Source organism: Urocitellus parryii, chromosome 6, assembly GCF_045843805.1.
Source record: "Urocitellus parryii isolate mUroPar1 chromosome 6, mUroPar1.hap1, whole genome shotgun sequence".
In the NCBI taxonomy this organism is placed as follows: Eukaryota; Metazoa; Chordata; class Mammalia; order Rodentia; family Sciuridae; genus Urocitellus; species Urocitellus parryii.
The window spans coordinates 161,636,969-161,651,684 of record NC_135536.1 but is presented as its reverse complement, the minus strand read 5'-3'; the positions used below and the strand labels follow the sequence as shown (position 1 = coordinate 161,651,684).

Below are 14,716 nucleotides of genomic sequence, written 5' to 3'. Positions count from 1 at the left end.
TTTCTCAAAACTAAGTATGTTATCAAAATTATTTTAATTATGACCTCCACTGAAAATCAGCATCAGAAATGATGAGAAAGGGGAAAGATAGTCTTTGAAACAAACTTTATTGAATTATTTTTATATAAGAGAAACAGGCTAGGGAAGTAGTTCGGTAGTAAAATATTTGCATAAGCATATGCATTGGCCTGAGAGGAAAAAAAAGAAAAGAAGAAGAATACTCTATTATGTTCAAGAATTATATGGTTTAAAGTTTCCCAAATTAAATTCCTTGTAGCAGTACAGATTAGGATTCATTCACTCAACAAATATTTATTGAGCACCTATGTGCAGGCAAATCTTTTCTATAATGGATCGAATACATTAAATAAGTCAGGCTTTGTGAATCACACAGATAAAGCTTCAGCCACTCAACTTTGTGACTATGGGAAAAAAGCAGCCAGAGATAATACACCAATGATTGGGTATGGCTATGTTCAACTAAAACTCTAATTTGGACACTGAAATTTAATATTGGTCTTCTTTTTTATTTTGTTTCAATTATTTTAAAAAATAAAAACCATTAGTAGTTTATGAGCCATTCAAAAATAGGCAGAAGTTCTGTTTAGGTTTCTGATCACACTTTGCCAAACCTTGATCTAAATCATGAGGATACAACAGTTAACAAAACAGGAAGGAAAAAAAAAATCCTTGCCTAGATGGAGCCTCAATTCTAGCTAAGGCAGACAGATAATAAAGAATTCAATACAGAGGCTGAGGATACAGCTCACTGGTCCCTAGGTTTGATCCCAGCACAAAAAAAAAAAAAAAGGAGAAGAAGAAGAAGAAAGAAGAAGAAAGGAGGAGGAGGAGGAGGAGGAGAAGAAGAAGAAGAAGAAAGGAAGAAAATTAAATACAGATGTCCAGTGGTACCCAAGGATAACTGGTTTTAGTACATCCCCCCACATCTAAATCCATGTGCGCTTAAGTTCCTTCTATGAAATGGTCCGTCATTTGCATATAATCTATGCACATCCTCCCATATATTTCAAATCATCTCTAGATGACCTACAATACCAAATACAATGTAATTGCTATATAAATAGTTGTTACACTCCATTACTTAGGGAATAAAAAGAGAAAAAAATCTATACATGTTCAGTACAGATACAATTTTTTGGTGTATCTTTAATTTGCAATTGGTTGAATCTGAGGATGCAGAACTCATGGATATGAAGACTGACTGTGCCTTAGATGCCATATTAGACAGCAGAAAATATGATGATGAAACATAAAACCAGACAGTCAAAGTCAGAGGGCTAAAAAGAGAAGAAAAAGACTGCAAGTGTTTTATAATTTTTTACTTTTGTTTGTTTTGATGTAACTTCAGATTTAATGAATAAATAAATAAATAAAAGTGTAATATCCAGAAAGTCTAGTATCCAGAATATATAAAGAGTTCCTATAACTTTCAACATCCAAAATTTTTTTTAAAACCCCAATTTAAAAAATAGGCAACAGATTAGAGATGAACATACATTTACTCAAAGAAGATATACAAATGGCCAATAAGCCTATAAAAATATTCAACATCATTATCATTGGGGAAATGAAAATCAAAACCACAATGAGATACCACTTTATACCCACAAGGATGGCCTAAGGACAAAATAGAAATTAACAATAAGGATGGCAAGCATATACAGAAATTATAATCCTTGAACATTATTGCTGGGAATGTAAAATGGTTCATTCAGTTGATGTGGAAAATAATTTGGTGCTTCCACAAAGCTAAGCATAAAATTACCAGCAATTCTACCTATAGGTATATCCCCAAAAGAATTGAAAACAAGTGTTTAAACACTTGTACAAGATCACTCATTAGCAATATTGTTCAAAATAGCCAAAATGTGGAAATAACCCAAATGCTCATCAATGGATGAATGGATAAACATATACACATAAATAATGCTGAATACTCCTCAAAAAAAAAAGTGCTAATGCATGTTAAAATGTGCTTCACCCTCAAAAACACTATGCTAAGTTAAAAAGGGGGGGTCATACAAAATGTATGATTGCATTTATATAAAATATCCAGAATAGGTAAATCCATCAAGACAAAAAGCAGAATGGGATTGCCAGGAGGTAGAGAAGAGGGCAACAGAGAGAAACTGCTTAATAGTTATGAGAATTCCTTTAAGGAAATGAGAATATTTGGAATGAGGGAGATGGTGGTTACATAACACTGAAATTTTTAAATCACTGAATTATTTATTTTAAATTAGTTATTTTTGTGCTTTGTGATCTTTACCTCAATTTAACAAAGCAGAAACAAAAGAATACATGCTGTATGATTTTATTTATGTGAAGTTCTAGAACAGGTAATATTAACATATAGGAATAGAGGTAAGAACACTGTTCTCACCTAGGGTGACTGGAAGAGGGAACAAGGGATCTTTTACAGAGCAGAAATGTTCTGTTTCCTGATCTGGGATGCTGCTGACACAGGGCTATGTTCACTCTGAAAAACTCATGGGTCTGTCCCCTTACAAAAAAGGCATTATATTTTTCTGTATATATGCTATGCTCAAAAACTTTCGAAAATATAATGTAAAATTTTTAAAATGCAAATTTCTTAAAGACTATTACTGCTGTGGGTCCAAAGAATTTCTGTATTAGTTCTTATGACTGCAGGTATTTATAATTAACTCAAAATTTAAAAAATAATAATGAAAATTCCCATTCTAATACCCCTAAATATTCTGATTTTGGTAATGTGAGTTGAAGCTAAAGGATATTCTTTTTTTTTTTTTTTTGCCAATAAGTTACCACAAATGATTATGATTCTGCTGGCCCAGGCTCCTCCTCTTGAGAAACTCCAAATTTAAATGAACTCCACAAGCTGTTTAATTTCACTTTCTCCACAAACCACATCCTGAGAAGGCTTGTAAAGGTAGCTATTAACATCAGGACAGTGACAGGGATAAAAAGCTACAAATGAGCTATGAGAAAATATAAAAGCTAAGTGCTCTGAAACCAGGATTCACCTTTCAGTGGAAAAAAAATTAGAAGGGTTGGAAAAACATAAGTAAAATGGGAGTCACTGGTAAATGGACATAGCAAGCTTCTGGGCAATCATCAGAGATGCCTTATCAGACTTTTTTGGTTTTAGATTTGGGGTTGTTGGGGTTTTTTTGTTGTGTTTTTTTTTTGGGGGGGGTGTTTCTGGTTTTTGGTTTCTTGGTGCTGGGGATTGAACCCAGGGACACTTTACCACTGACCTATATCCGTTTTTATTTTTTATTTTTAGACAGGGTGTCACTAAGTTGCTCAGGGTCTGGCTAAGTTGTTGAGACTAGCCTCGAACTTGCAATCCTCCTGTCTCAGCCTCTTGAGTTATTGGGATTACAGGTGTGCACCACCATTATATAAATATTATATGCAACTCAATGATTTTTATTAGTATGTTTTCCATTAGGAAATAATAGACAAGTGAAGGTGTAGCTCAGTGGTAGAGCATTTGCCTAATATGCACAAGGACCTGGGTTCAATCCCCAGTATCACCAAAAAAAAGAAGAAGAAGAAGGAGGGGGAGGAGGAGGAGGAGGAGGAGGAGGAGGAGGAATAATGGAATCAAGATAAAATAAATGATGTTGGAAGTTAACTATCATTAAGGAGGTTAGCAAAAGTTTGGAGATCAATGCAACATGGTTGGACTTATGTTATGTTCTTCATCATAAACACTGAAAACAGTAGTTTACTCCTGGGACTAGAAGTAAACAAAGGAACAATTTAGGAAATTAACTTGGGTCAGAAGGTATTTTGATCTGCTTTAGTATTGGTTCAACTGCTCCAATAAGAAACTTTTTGAAAAGTCTTTTAGTTTCACCAGAAATTCTATATAATATTATAATTCTATATAATAAAATAATAAAGTAACACAAATACCCAATTCCTACTTTAAAAAAAATTACATCAAAACTTATTACAGTTTTACGTTCTGGTAGAAATCCCTATTAATAACTGGGAATGTGGCTCAGTGGTAGAGTACTTGCCTAGTAAGCACAAGGCCCTAGGTTAGCTACCTCAGCACTGGAGCAGGGAAAAAAATAGAAGTCTCTGTTACAACAATTTGCAACCTCCAGAGCATTAAACTAATGTCAGTTAAGCCATCAACTCATTTTCTTGGCCCTCACAAGATTGCAAAAGTTGGCATCTCTGTCCAAGACTTATTTTCAGTCATACCTAAACTGAAATACAGTGTTAAGTTATACTCAAAAACTCCTACACTCAAGGGCCAGCTGTCACTCAGCCCTGGCAAACTGCAGCCCTAAAAGAATGCATGCTCCATGTGGCCAGATCTTTTTTTTTTTAATCAGAAATCCATATTTTTATGTCTCTTGAATACTAAAGGATGACAATAAATTCCAACTTTTAAAAACTAGTATATGGGCCAATTCACACACATCTGTGAATTGTCTCTTTGCAACCTCTGGCTTACATCTTTTTGTAAAGGTTAAGGAGGTCTCAAGCTTCTACAATGCAAAATCTGAGCTTTTTGCTCAGGTAAATTCTAAATTCTCCACGCAATGCAGATTTTGGACAAAACAGTTCTTTCACACAAATGCCACTTGTAACAACAGATCATGGTTTCATTATCATGCTTACTTGAATATTTCAAACATTGAATATATATAACCACCTAAAAAATAGAAAAGAGGGAAGTGAGTCATTTCATCTGTGTTGCAGTCTAAATACCATGTTAATTAAGCTTTACTAAGAAGAACCAGGTTAGTGATCAGAAATGTCACATATCTTCTGACTACAACAAACAGAATCTATAATACTTTTTCTGCCTCTTCAAAATGAGTCAAATGGGCTTTCTACCCAAAATCTACTACCCAAAATCTACAGGAAAAGACTGACAAAATATAATGGTATTTTTTTCTCAAATGCCATTAATGTAAGACAACTTTCATCTACAACTTGTGACTGTCTTCATCAAGATAACAAATAAAACACGATGTTCTTTGAAACTAGTAGCAAATAAATAAACACAAGAACACATACATAAAGGAAAAGCATGCTAGAATGCAAAAAAATGGCAAAGAAATAATAAGGTAAAACAATTATTTAAAAATATATATCTATAAATTAGAGAACCGGCCACCAGAAAGGCAAAAGTTGGCTCTTATGTTCTCTCTATGTACTTTAGAGACTTCAAAAACAAGGTAGTATGCAGAAAAGATAAATAAGTAATATATTTTGAATAAACTATGGCATTCAGATGAACAATATTTGAAGGAAGAAAAATTCTCAGGTAAACACAGAAACACTAACAAGGTAACTGCTGTAGTCAGGATGTGGTTTGAGTGTTACCCAAGGGTCAATTATGATTGAAGGCTTAGTTTGCAGGGTGATACTACAGGAAGGTAGGTAATGAAACCTTTGGAGGTAGGGCCTGGGAGGAGATCCTTAGGTCATTGGTGGTATTACCTCAGAAGAGAGTTCCCACAGGACTTCTCTGGGAGGGTCGCTTTAAAAATTGGGGTTCGGCTACTCCCAGCTCTCCCTCCTTCCTGGCTTGAGATATGATCACTTGATCCAAAAGGCATTCTTACTACTGCCACCTACTATTCACCAGGAACTGAGCCAATGAAGGTGCCATGCCATTGAACCTTGAAGATTGTGAACTTAATAAACTTTTGATAAAGTTATCTGCCTCAAGTATTTTCCTATAATGACATAAAACTAATACAGTAACCAACTCAGAGATCTATTCAAGCACCCATCCATGAACACCACAATTAATGAACCTGCCTCTCTATCTTCTCTCCCAGCTTTTCCATTCATCATTTCTCTACACTTCTTTTAAGATACAGGAGAAGGACTTGAAAGACATAAATCTACCAGTTATAGCGCCATTTGTTCTGTTCTGAATAAACTTTCAATGAAATTATGGCAAATGTTTTTTATTAGTAAATTTTATTTAACTGTGTTAACCTTATTTCTCAGGAATAAATAATTAAAGAACATGGACAATAACTGAGATCACAACATGAAAGCCAAAGAGGATTAGGAATTTCTCCTAAATTTTGGTACTATAAAGCAGAATTTTCAGAACTGGAACTAATTCATTAGAGGTAATAGTATCTGTTGTTAACATAGTAAAAAGCTAGATAGATTATCCAATTGAATATCCAGTTTGCAAGTAATTGTTAACTTTATCTTAAAATATCTCCAGGAAGTTATATCCATGATATGAGCAAGTTATATCCAAAAATACAGAAAATATGTACTTCCCATACAGAAGAGGGTGATTTACCATTATTAATATTCTTAAGTCCATGTTTATATATGGAAGCCAGTAGCTATTTGCACATTTATTTTTAGGTCACTGAAAATAAAAATAAAAAAAATCTACATTCATCCATGTGTTGAAAAAAAAAAAACTTTCTTCAGTAGTACTGCCTGTTCTTAGAGTTATTCTTGAAAACTCAGCCATATGCAAACATTTTCACCCAAATACTGAACAATTATAAACATTAAAACACACTTTACTGAAACACATACTATTAATTACATTTGGGTTTTATTCAATTATTACATTTATAAAGAGTAGAAAGTTCAAGAATCAATGTACTTTAATAAGTTTCAGCAGAGTTAGTCAGAAAATATTTTTATTGGGCCCAAATGAAGTATCTTTCATTCATTAATACAGAACCACAGGGCATACTTAGAAATCAGAGGTTCAATTATATAAAAAGGGTTTCTAAGGAAATAAAATACTTTCCATTTTCATTCTGTAACTGCTCCTTAACGACACAAAATATTCTTTCTTTTTTGGCATTCCCTCTTTTCTCTCTTCCTCGGGACATATTTACAGATGCACTGGCTGCTTTACAGACATGCTAAAAGTTCTTGCTGTGGTTGATCAAAGTTGGAATGCCTGAGGAAATTACTCAACTTAGACAGCCTGGAATTATATCTAGCCAAATAGTTACAGTGTTCTACTTTTAACATGTGTTAAAGTAATATTTTAGTTATCCTGAATGTAAGTGGAGAGAACATTTGTTTGTATCACAGTCTATGAACACTTGAGTCAAATATAGTATGTTGAACCAAGTTTTAGTATCTGTGACAGTTCATTTTTTAACTGCTCAAATTATACAAAAGATAATATACTTTATTTCTTAAAAGTATTTTTAATATGATCTCACAACAAATATATGTACTAAGAAAGCCCTTCCATGTTTTTCTTAGATCTTCTGGAAATATCAGAAGAAAAAAATAAACAAACAAATGTTGATATCTGCTCATTAGAGGATTTGTTGATCTAGCATACCATAAAATGTTTTGTCAAAAAATGGAACCATTAATCTTATTATTTAAAATATTTTTGCAAAAATCACTGCACATTTATACTCACTTATTAATCTACCTAATTTTACAAATGAATGTAACATAATTAAGCAGAAAAACGACATCACAGCAGTTTGTTTTTCACTTTTTTAATTGAAAGTCATAGAATCGCGGTACAGAGTTGCTTGTCAAACATAACACAAACCTCCAAAATAAAATATTGGCTTCAAGAGACTTGCACATCTGAAATAGTTTTAAACTTTGTTTTAGTTGGATTCTTTCTGATGTCCAGGAAGAAGTTAGCACACACAGTACCTGAAATTGTCCTTTCCACATGAGCTACAATAGAAAAGACAAATGTAGCTGTTTCTTCAATATTGCCAAATTTGGCAGCCACTTATACTTCCCTTAAACCTAAATAATTACACCTTTTAACCATGCTGACAATAATATGGAAATATCACTCAAAAAGAACCTAACAGATCATGGAATTACAATAATTTAAACCATCCTTCTATCATATAACAGGGTCAGAATTGGAGGGGGGGTGGCTATTACCAACCTTCAAATCCTCTACTAAATATCTCCTTCTTATTAAAAAAGACTTCCAATACACTAAAAAATGTTGTTAACATCTGCATATATTCCAGGAGAGGAAAACAAATGTGTTCCCCACTCTGAATTTTCTGGGAAGCTTAATGTGTTACAATGTTGATGCCCTGTGCTAAGGTATATGCAGCATGTCATGAACTGTCAAGAAATGTGTACACAATGCCAGATTCTGGACACTTAGTGGGAGTGATCAGTCAGTAAAAACCTCCCTGGCAAAAGTTGTTTAGTTGGTACAGTTTCTGCTTGAGATGATGAAAAGGTTCTGAACATAAACAGCAGTGATGGTTGTGTAACATTATGAATGCATTTAATGCTACTGAAATGTACACTTAAAAATGGTTGAAACTATAAAATTTTTGTTGCATATATTTTACCACACTAAAAACAAGAAATAATGAATAAAAAAATTATCTGGCAGTGTGAATAGGCAAAGATATTTTGTAAACTGGGATGTCTAAAACTAAATTTTAAGATTCCCCCCTCCCTAACCCTCAGTACTGAGGATTGAACCCAGGGCTACTTTACCATTGAGCGACATCTCCAGTTTACTTTTATTTTGAGACATGATCTTGCTAAAATGCACAGGCTGGCCTTAAACTTTTAATCCTCTGCCTCAGCCTCCTGAATGGTTGGAATTAAAGGTGTGCACCATCATGCCTGGCTAGCTGTTTCCTAAAGTGATCTACAATTCATCATTACTCTAACACTTAGGTAAAGTCTGCTATACACTTCAAAGAGAGAGACAGATGTACATGCACAAACAATGAAAAAAAAAATTAAGTAATGTTTTGCTCTATTTTAAAGCAATATTTAGAATATGATCTTGATGGGATTCTTAAAAATTATATAGCTTAAGATTCTTCTTCATTTTCTTCCAGATTCTGAAAAAAGGCCTGGGTTTGAGAGAAGCACAAAAATTTAAAATCAAAAGGCGGCCTTTCACATTAAGTGTCTTAGTATCAGCCTTTGGTTTTGGTGGACTCAATCTTAGCCTAGCTCCTTTCACTATCAAGAACAAAAAAACAAAAACAACAATAAAATCATTGTTAGACTATAAAATTGATGCCTCAAATGATATAGATCCAAATACACATAACACACACCTAATGACTCCAAAATCACAACACTATAAATTCTAAAAACACTAAATCTAATTAAATCCCTTTTATGTAACATTCCTATGAATTGAGGATTATTAGATATTTTCTACTCTGAAGTCCAAAGTTCTGATTATTACAACAAAGTCAAACTACCAACTCTATCATACTATCACGTTACTTTAAATAGTTCAAAACTGAATTTCAAAATGTAATATATATATATATTGTTATTTTATATATATATATAAAATAACAACTCCCAAAGAAAAATAAAGGCTCACACATAAAGCTACATAGTCTGCAGGAATTGTTAAGTCTAATCTTAGACCAACTCTCCTACCAAATTTAGTCAAGATGAATATATTTGATGAGGTCAACACTGCTCATCAAGAAATGGCTGGGAAAGGCTAAAACAAGTCTTCATGTTCCCATCAGAACAAAATAAACATGACAAACTCTGCACTTAACATATTTTCACTTGGTCAAAAACTAATACAGGCTTTTTGTGCAGTGTAAAATTAATCTAAAAATGTAATGATTGAGTTTCCTTTTTATTCTTTAAAAAAAAAAAATTGGGGGTGGGGATCACTGCTTTTCCACTAAAGCAGGTACTCAGTGCTAGAAAGCACATTTTATCTCTGGGGTCTTAGAAAAAGAACAGATGTACCTAATGTGTAAACACAATCAGTAAGTTACAAGTTGCCCCACAGTACTAAAGGCAAGAATCAGCATCAGTACTCAAAAAAAAAAAAAAAAAAAAAAAAGTGTTTTAAAAGAGCGTAACTTACTTTTCCTGTCCCAGGCTAACTGGGCTCTGTCTGGTGCTTCTTTGTCTGCACATGGCCACCCACAGCCTGTCTTCTAATTAAATCAATGCTCTAGCAGCAGAACAAGCAAACAAGTTGCCTCCCATCTGCGTACAGCTCTTCAGGACACATTTCCCTTGGTCAGAAGGTGGAAATTCTTGGGAGAGGTGATTTTCTCTGCCTCTTCACAAGAAGAACATGGATACTTGGCTGGATGCAACTCCATGAAGTGTAACTGTGTGTGTACACCTCAAAAAATAAAACAAAAAAAATGCAGAGAAACATAAAGACTCCATAAACAGCTGGAATACACAGAAATACTGAACCACCACTGGAAATACTGCTAAACAGACAGGCAAAATAGAGTCTTTGAAATAATCGACAATACCAAGTTTAAAAAATAAAAATAAAAAGGAGAAAGAGTATCTAAGTCAAAACTCAAATTTCATGCAATGAAAACATTTTAACTACTACAAAGAAAAAAAAGTAATCTCCTACTTCACATACATAAAAGCAGGACTGCCCCCAACCCATTACAAAGATTAAAAGATATTATCAATGGAAGAGAAAACTGAAACTTCCAAAGGTGGCAGGCCTAAAATTAGACTCACCAGCCACATTTTAGTTAATGAGCACTTACATATATGTGAACTAAATGCATCAAGCTGTCTTTCCAAAGGATTCAGCTTTATGGGGAAGGGGAGGAGAAGAAGGAGCAAAGGCCGGCTGAAATACTCAGCTACCCTCTGCTTATGAAAAGATGATTTCTGCAGACAAAAACTGTACAGGAGAATAAAAGTAGTCATTTATTTAAATAATTTCTGACTTCCCAAATAAATACAAACAAGCTTAAAGTCGATACCCCCCTTTTTTTGCAATAAAAACCAGACAACTAGAGTGAGGCAGGGTACAGGGGTGTGTGTGGTAAGGCATCTGATCCCAGAGAAACCACAGGCAAACTTGCTATAAGTTTGGGGAGGAAAACAAGGAATATATTAGCTCTGCTCAATGTCTCTTTCCAACTTAGATACGGGCATATGCCAATGGCACACCGCACCATCTTCATGATCTCTAACCATTTCAAAGACTGGCAAACTTTAGGTATTCTTTTTTTTCATCTTCTGGCACACAAACAATTGTACCCAGAAGTAAAAAGCCCAGGGAAGGAAGTATGCCAGTTTCTAAAACTGAACAGAGGCCTAGGGTGGGGTACACCTATGAAGGCTACTCAACAGTGATCAACATTCTAAGCTTGCATTAAAGAAATAAAAATATACAACAATATTATATATAATAATGTAAGTATATAATAATGCAAATACCTACTTTCTTACATTCCAAAATATCAGCCATCTAAACAAGTGACTTCTCAAAGGACTTTCCAACAGTTTATAAGTAATCACTATATTGGATTAGATAAAGATTTAAAAAATGATAGACTATTAATTTAGCAAAATGATATAAAAATTTATGCCCAATATAATCTGCTCTATAAACACTAAAAATTTGGATGGTAATCAGTTTCAACCATTAATTACCTAATCTCTCCTGACCATAGGGAGCCTTCAAGGTTGAATGCAATTTACCAAAAAACTGTAGGGTTCAGTTAGAATACATAAGTTCAATAATTTTTTTTTTCCTTCACAGCACCAGGGATCAAACGCAGGACCTTGTGCATGCCAAGTTTGTACTGTATCCTTCAGCTACATCCTCAGCCTAACAGATCATTTTTAAAGAGGAGACTATGTAATTTGTCATATGAAAGTTAAAAGCTATCACTGTTCTTAACATACAGAATTCTACCTACTATAATAACCCAGTTTCAAAATGAATTGTCCAAAATTTCCCAAAAGTTACATGATCTTCAAAATCTCTGCCTGACTCCTCAGTTTTCTCACATAAGACTCAATTCCCAAAGGTTTGCAATTCATATTTCACCTATTATTCTTTATTATATCTTTTTGAACCAGATCTCAGTACTTTTTTAGAAAAATATCAATGTGCAAAGGAAATTTCAGTGTTATGAATAGTTCATTTTCAATCAGAATTAATAAAACATTCTACTTTAGGAACAATCCTAAGAAAAGGTAACAACATGACTCACCCAGATCTATGTCCAATTTTCTCACAGAAGAAATTCACATCAGAAACTACACTATGTGAAGTATGCAAAATTACCGTCTAGAATTATAAATCCACTGACACTGACTGAACCAAAACTCTTTCAAAAGCAGCCAAGAAAGCAACTGTCTTCCAAATGTAGAGTCCCAGATATGAAGACCAAATTGTTTTACAAAATTAATCTTTACTGTTGTGAGTTAAATCAGAGTTGTACTACCCAATAAATAAAATTCACCTTCTCATCAGTTATAGGGATGATCTATAAAAGATTTATAAAACAGGGGCCAGGATAGTGGCTTTGTGGTAGAACGCTTTCCTAGCATGAGTAAAGCACTGGGTTGGGTCCCTGGCGCTACATTTAAAAAAAAAAAAAAAAGGCATAAAAAAGATTTATAGAACAATGGGGCCAAATCTATTTAACAATAAATCACGAAAATATGAGTAAACTGACCTTTCCATTCCCTTCCCCACATTTTGAAGAAAAACAAAATGCACTTTGGAGTTATATTTCCATTTTCACACCATTAAACACCTCTCACGGGAATGGCCACCTTCCCTCTAAAAACTCTAAAGGGAGAAGATAGTCAGATTAATAATTAGGGACTCATGTACCCTTGCTCCTGCTTCATTTAAATAAAGAAAACACCCCCTCTGGTGTCAAGAAGTGGTAGTCTAATGATAACACCTTTGTGGCAGACAAGAAAAATATTTCTAAGAAAAGCTCAAAAATGATGTGTCTTGGTGACCTGCATTAGTGATATATGAAAAGTTGCTTTTATTTCACCTTGCCTCTTCCTCCTCCAATACATTAAATTGATATCAGTGTATTTTTCAACATTTGGGAATGTACAAATTATATTTTTAAAAAAATACAAGGCCAGATATCTTTTCTAATCAATAAGGACTATTAAATCACATTCAGTCATTTCAATCCACAGTTAGTAAAGTGTTCAAGGATTTCACACTAATTTTAGTATCTGCCAAAGTAATAATATAATAGGCAAGTTTAAATAGTGTCTTTTCTTTAATCAAAATAATATATCATGAAGTCAAAAGAGAAAGGTCTGATGACTATCCATACCTACTAAATAATTAGATTTAACTCAACTGAATAGATTCACCAAAATTAAAGATAAGTGATTAGTCTCAAATTAAACATAAACAGAACATATAAGGCTCTCTGGGATTTTCTTAGCACTTTTCTATAGGCTGAAAGGACTCAATATTCTTCTAAGTACAGAAAATATTAGATTCCAATTTTCTTACATCTTTTGATTGACCCAAACTATTACAATATTTCTTCAACTGAACTTTTCATTTGAAAATCTATCCTGGCTTAATTCAGTGGAGAACAATTATACAAGGTGGTAGAAACTTCAGGGGGCAATATAAGCATGACTTCCAACATAATTCTTAAGATTCAGGAAAATTCTTCTAGTTAGAGTAGCTTTAAACTACTAACATATATTAAATCAAAGATATGATAGAAAAAATGAACTATAAAAATAATTGAGCCAGGCATGGTGGTGCACATCTGTAATCCCAGTGGCTCAGGAGGCTGAGACAGGAGAATCTCAAGTTCAAAGCCAGCCTCAGCAACAGTGAGGCACTAAGCAACTCAGTGAGACCCTGTCTCTAAATAAAATACAAAACTAGGGTTGGGGATGTGAGTCAGTGGTAGAGTACCCCTGAGTTCAATCCCCAGTACCAAGAATAATAATAACAAAAATTGAAATTCTTCCCCAAATTTAATACTCAAATGGTTGGGGAGTACACTAAACCTCAATCAGGGCAATACCCTATTCTACCATTATATCAATATGTATTATTACAATTAAACATAGTACAACACATTTTTTCTTAATTCATACCCACACTCTCAAAAACAGGTCATTATTTAAAACTATAAATCCTACTTACTCATGAATAACTTACTATTTCAAAATGTATTTTTAAGTATAAATATGTAATCCCTTCAAAGGTAGAGGGAAATGGAATAAAATATTCAACATGATATAAGTATGACTTGAGAAAATCAAAATTATTCTAATTGGGGGGAGGGTGGATAAAGGGGGTACCAGGAATTAAACTCAGGGGAACTTAACCACTGAGCCACATCCCCAGCCCTATTTTGTATTTGTTTTAGAGACAGGGTCTCACTGAGTTGCTTAAGTTGCTGAGGCTGGTTTTGAACTTGAAATCCTCCTGTTTCAGCCCCCCAATCTAAGTATTTTTTTTAAAAACGTAATTTTACTCAAATTTGTAACCACGGTTACCGTTACACTATATTCTCCAGATACACATTAACTTTCCCCAGACACACACTGACTCTACACACTGGTAATCTCAGGACATCACCTTCTTCACAAAGGTAAGTTTCAACTAACAATTGAATTAAATTAAATTAAGTTAAATAAAGCCCTCCTTGTGTGTGTGTTTTGAATAAAGGTAAAATTTTACAATAAATACATCAAATTTCTTTCTTATGTCATTTTTTTCCTTTCTTCTACAGCATATAATTAACCTTTGATATTGTAATACTTATAATTAATAGTTACCATAAATATTATCTTCATATCTATTATTTCCAAAGCATCTGATAACAGTAATAATTGCTACCAGCCACAGAGTATTTATGGGCCACAGAGTGTTCGAAGTGATTAGCATATTAACTTAATCTTCTGTGAAGTAGGGATTATTATTCTCATATTTAAAATGTGGAAACTGAGCTAAGGA

General features: G+C 33.6%; 1 protein-coding gene and 1 non-coding gene across 6 annotated transcripts in view; one reads left to right on the top strand and one right to left on the bottom strand.

Annotated features, from left to right (window-relative positions):
• The window catches only part of Tasp1 (taspase 1), a 272,346-nt gene that overhangs the window by 240,182 nt on the left and 17,448 nt on the right, over positions 1-14,716 (bottom strand). The window contains exon 3 of one of the 5 annotated variants that reach the window (XM_077799756.1): positions 9,842-10,108. The exons of the other annotated variants lie outside the window; for them this stretch is intronic. The gene's annotated coding sequence lies outside the window, so the exon portion shown is untranslated. The remainder of the gene's footprint in view (positions 1-9,841; positions 10,109-14,716) is intronic. 5 annotated transcript variants of the gene reach the window in all.
• Trnai-aau (transfer RNA isoleucine (anticodon AAU)) lies at positions 3,477-3,545 on the top strand. Its single transcript has one exon. It is a non-coding gene; the product is annotated as a tRNA-Ile (tRNA).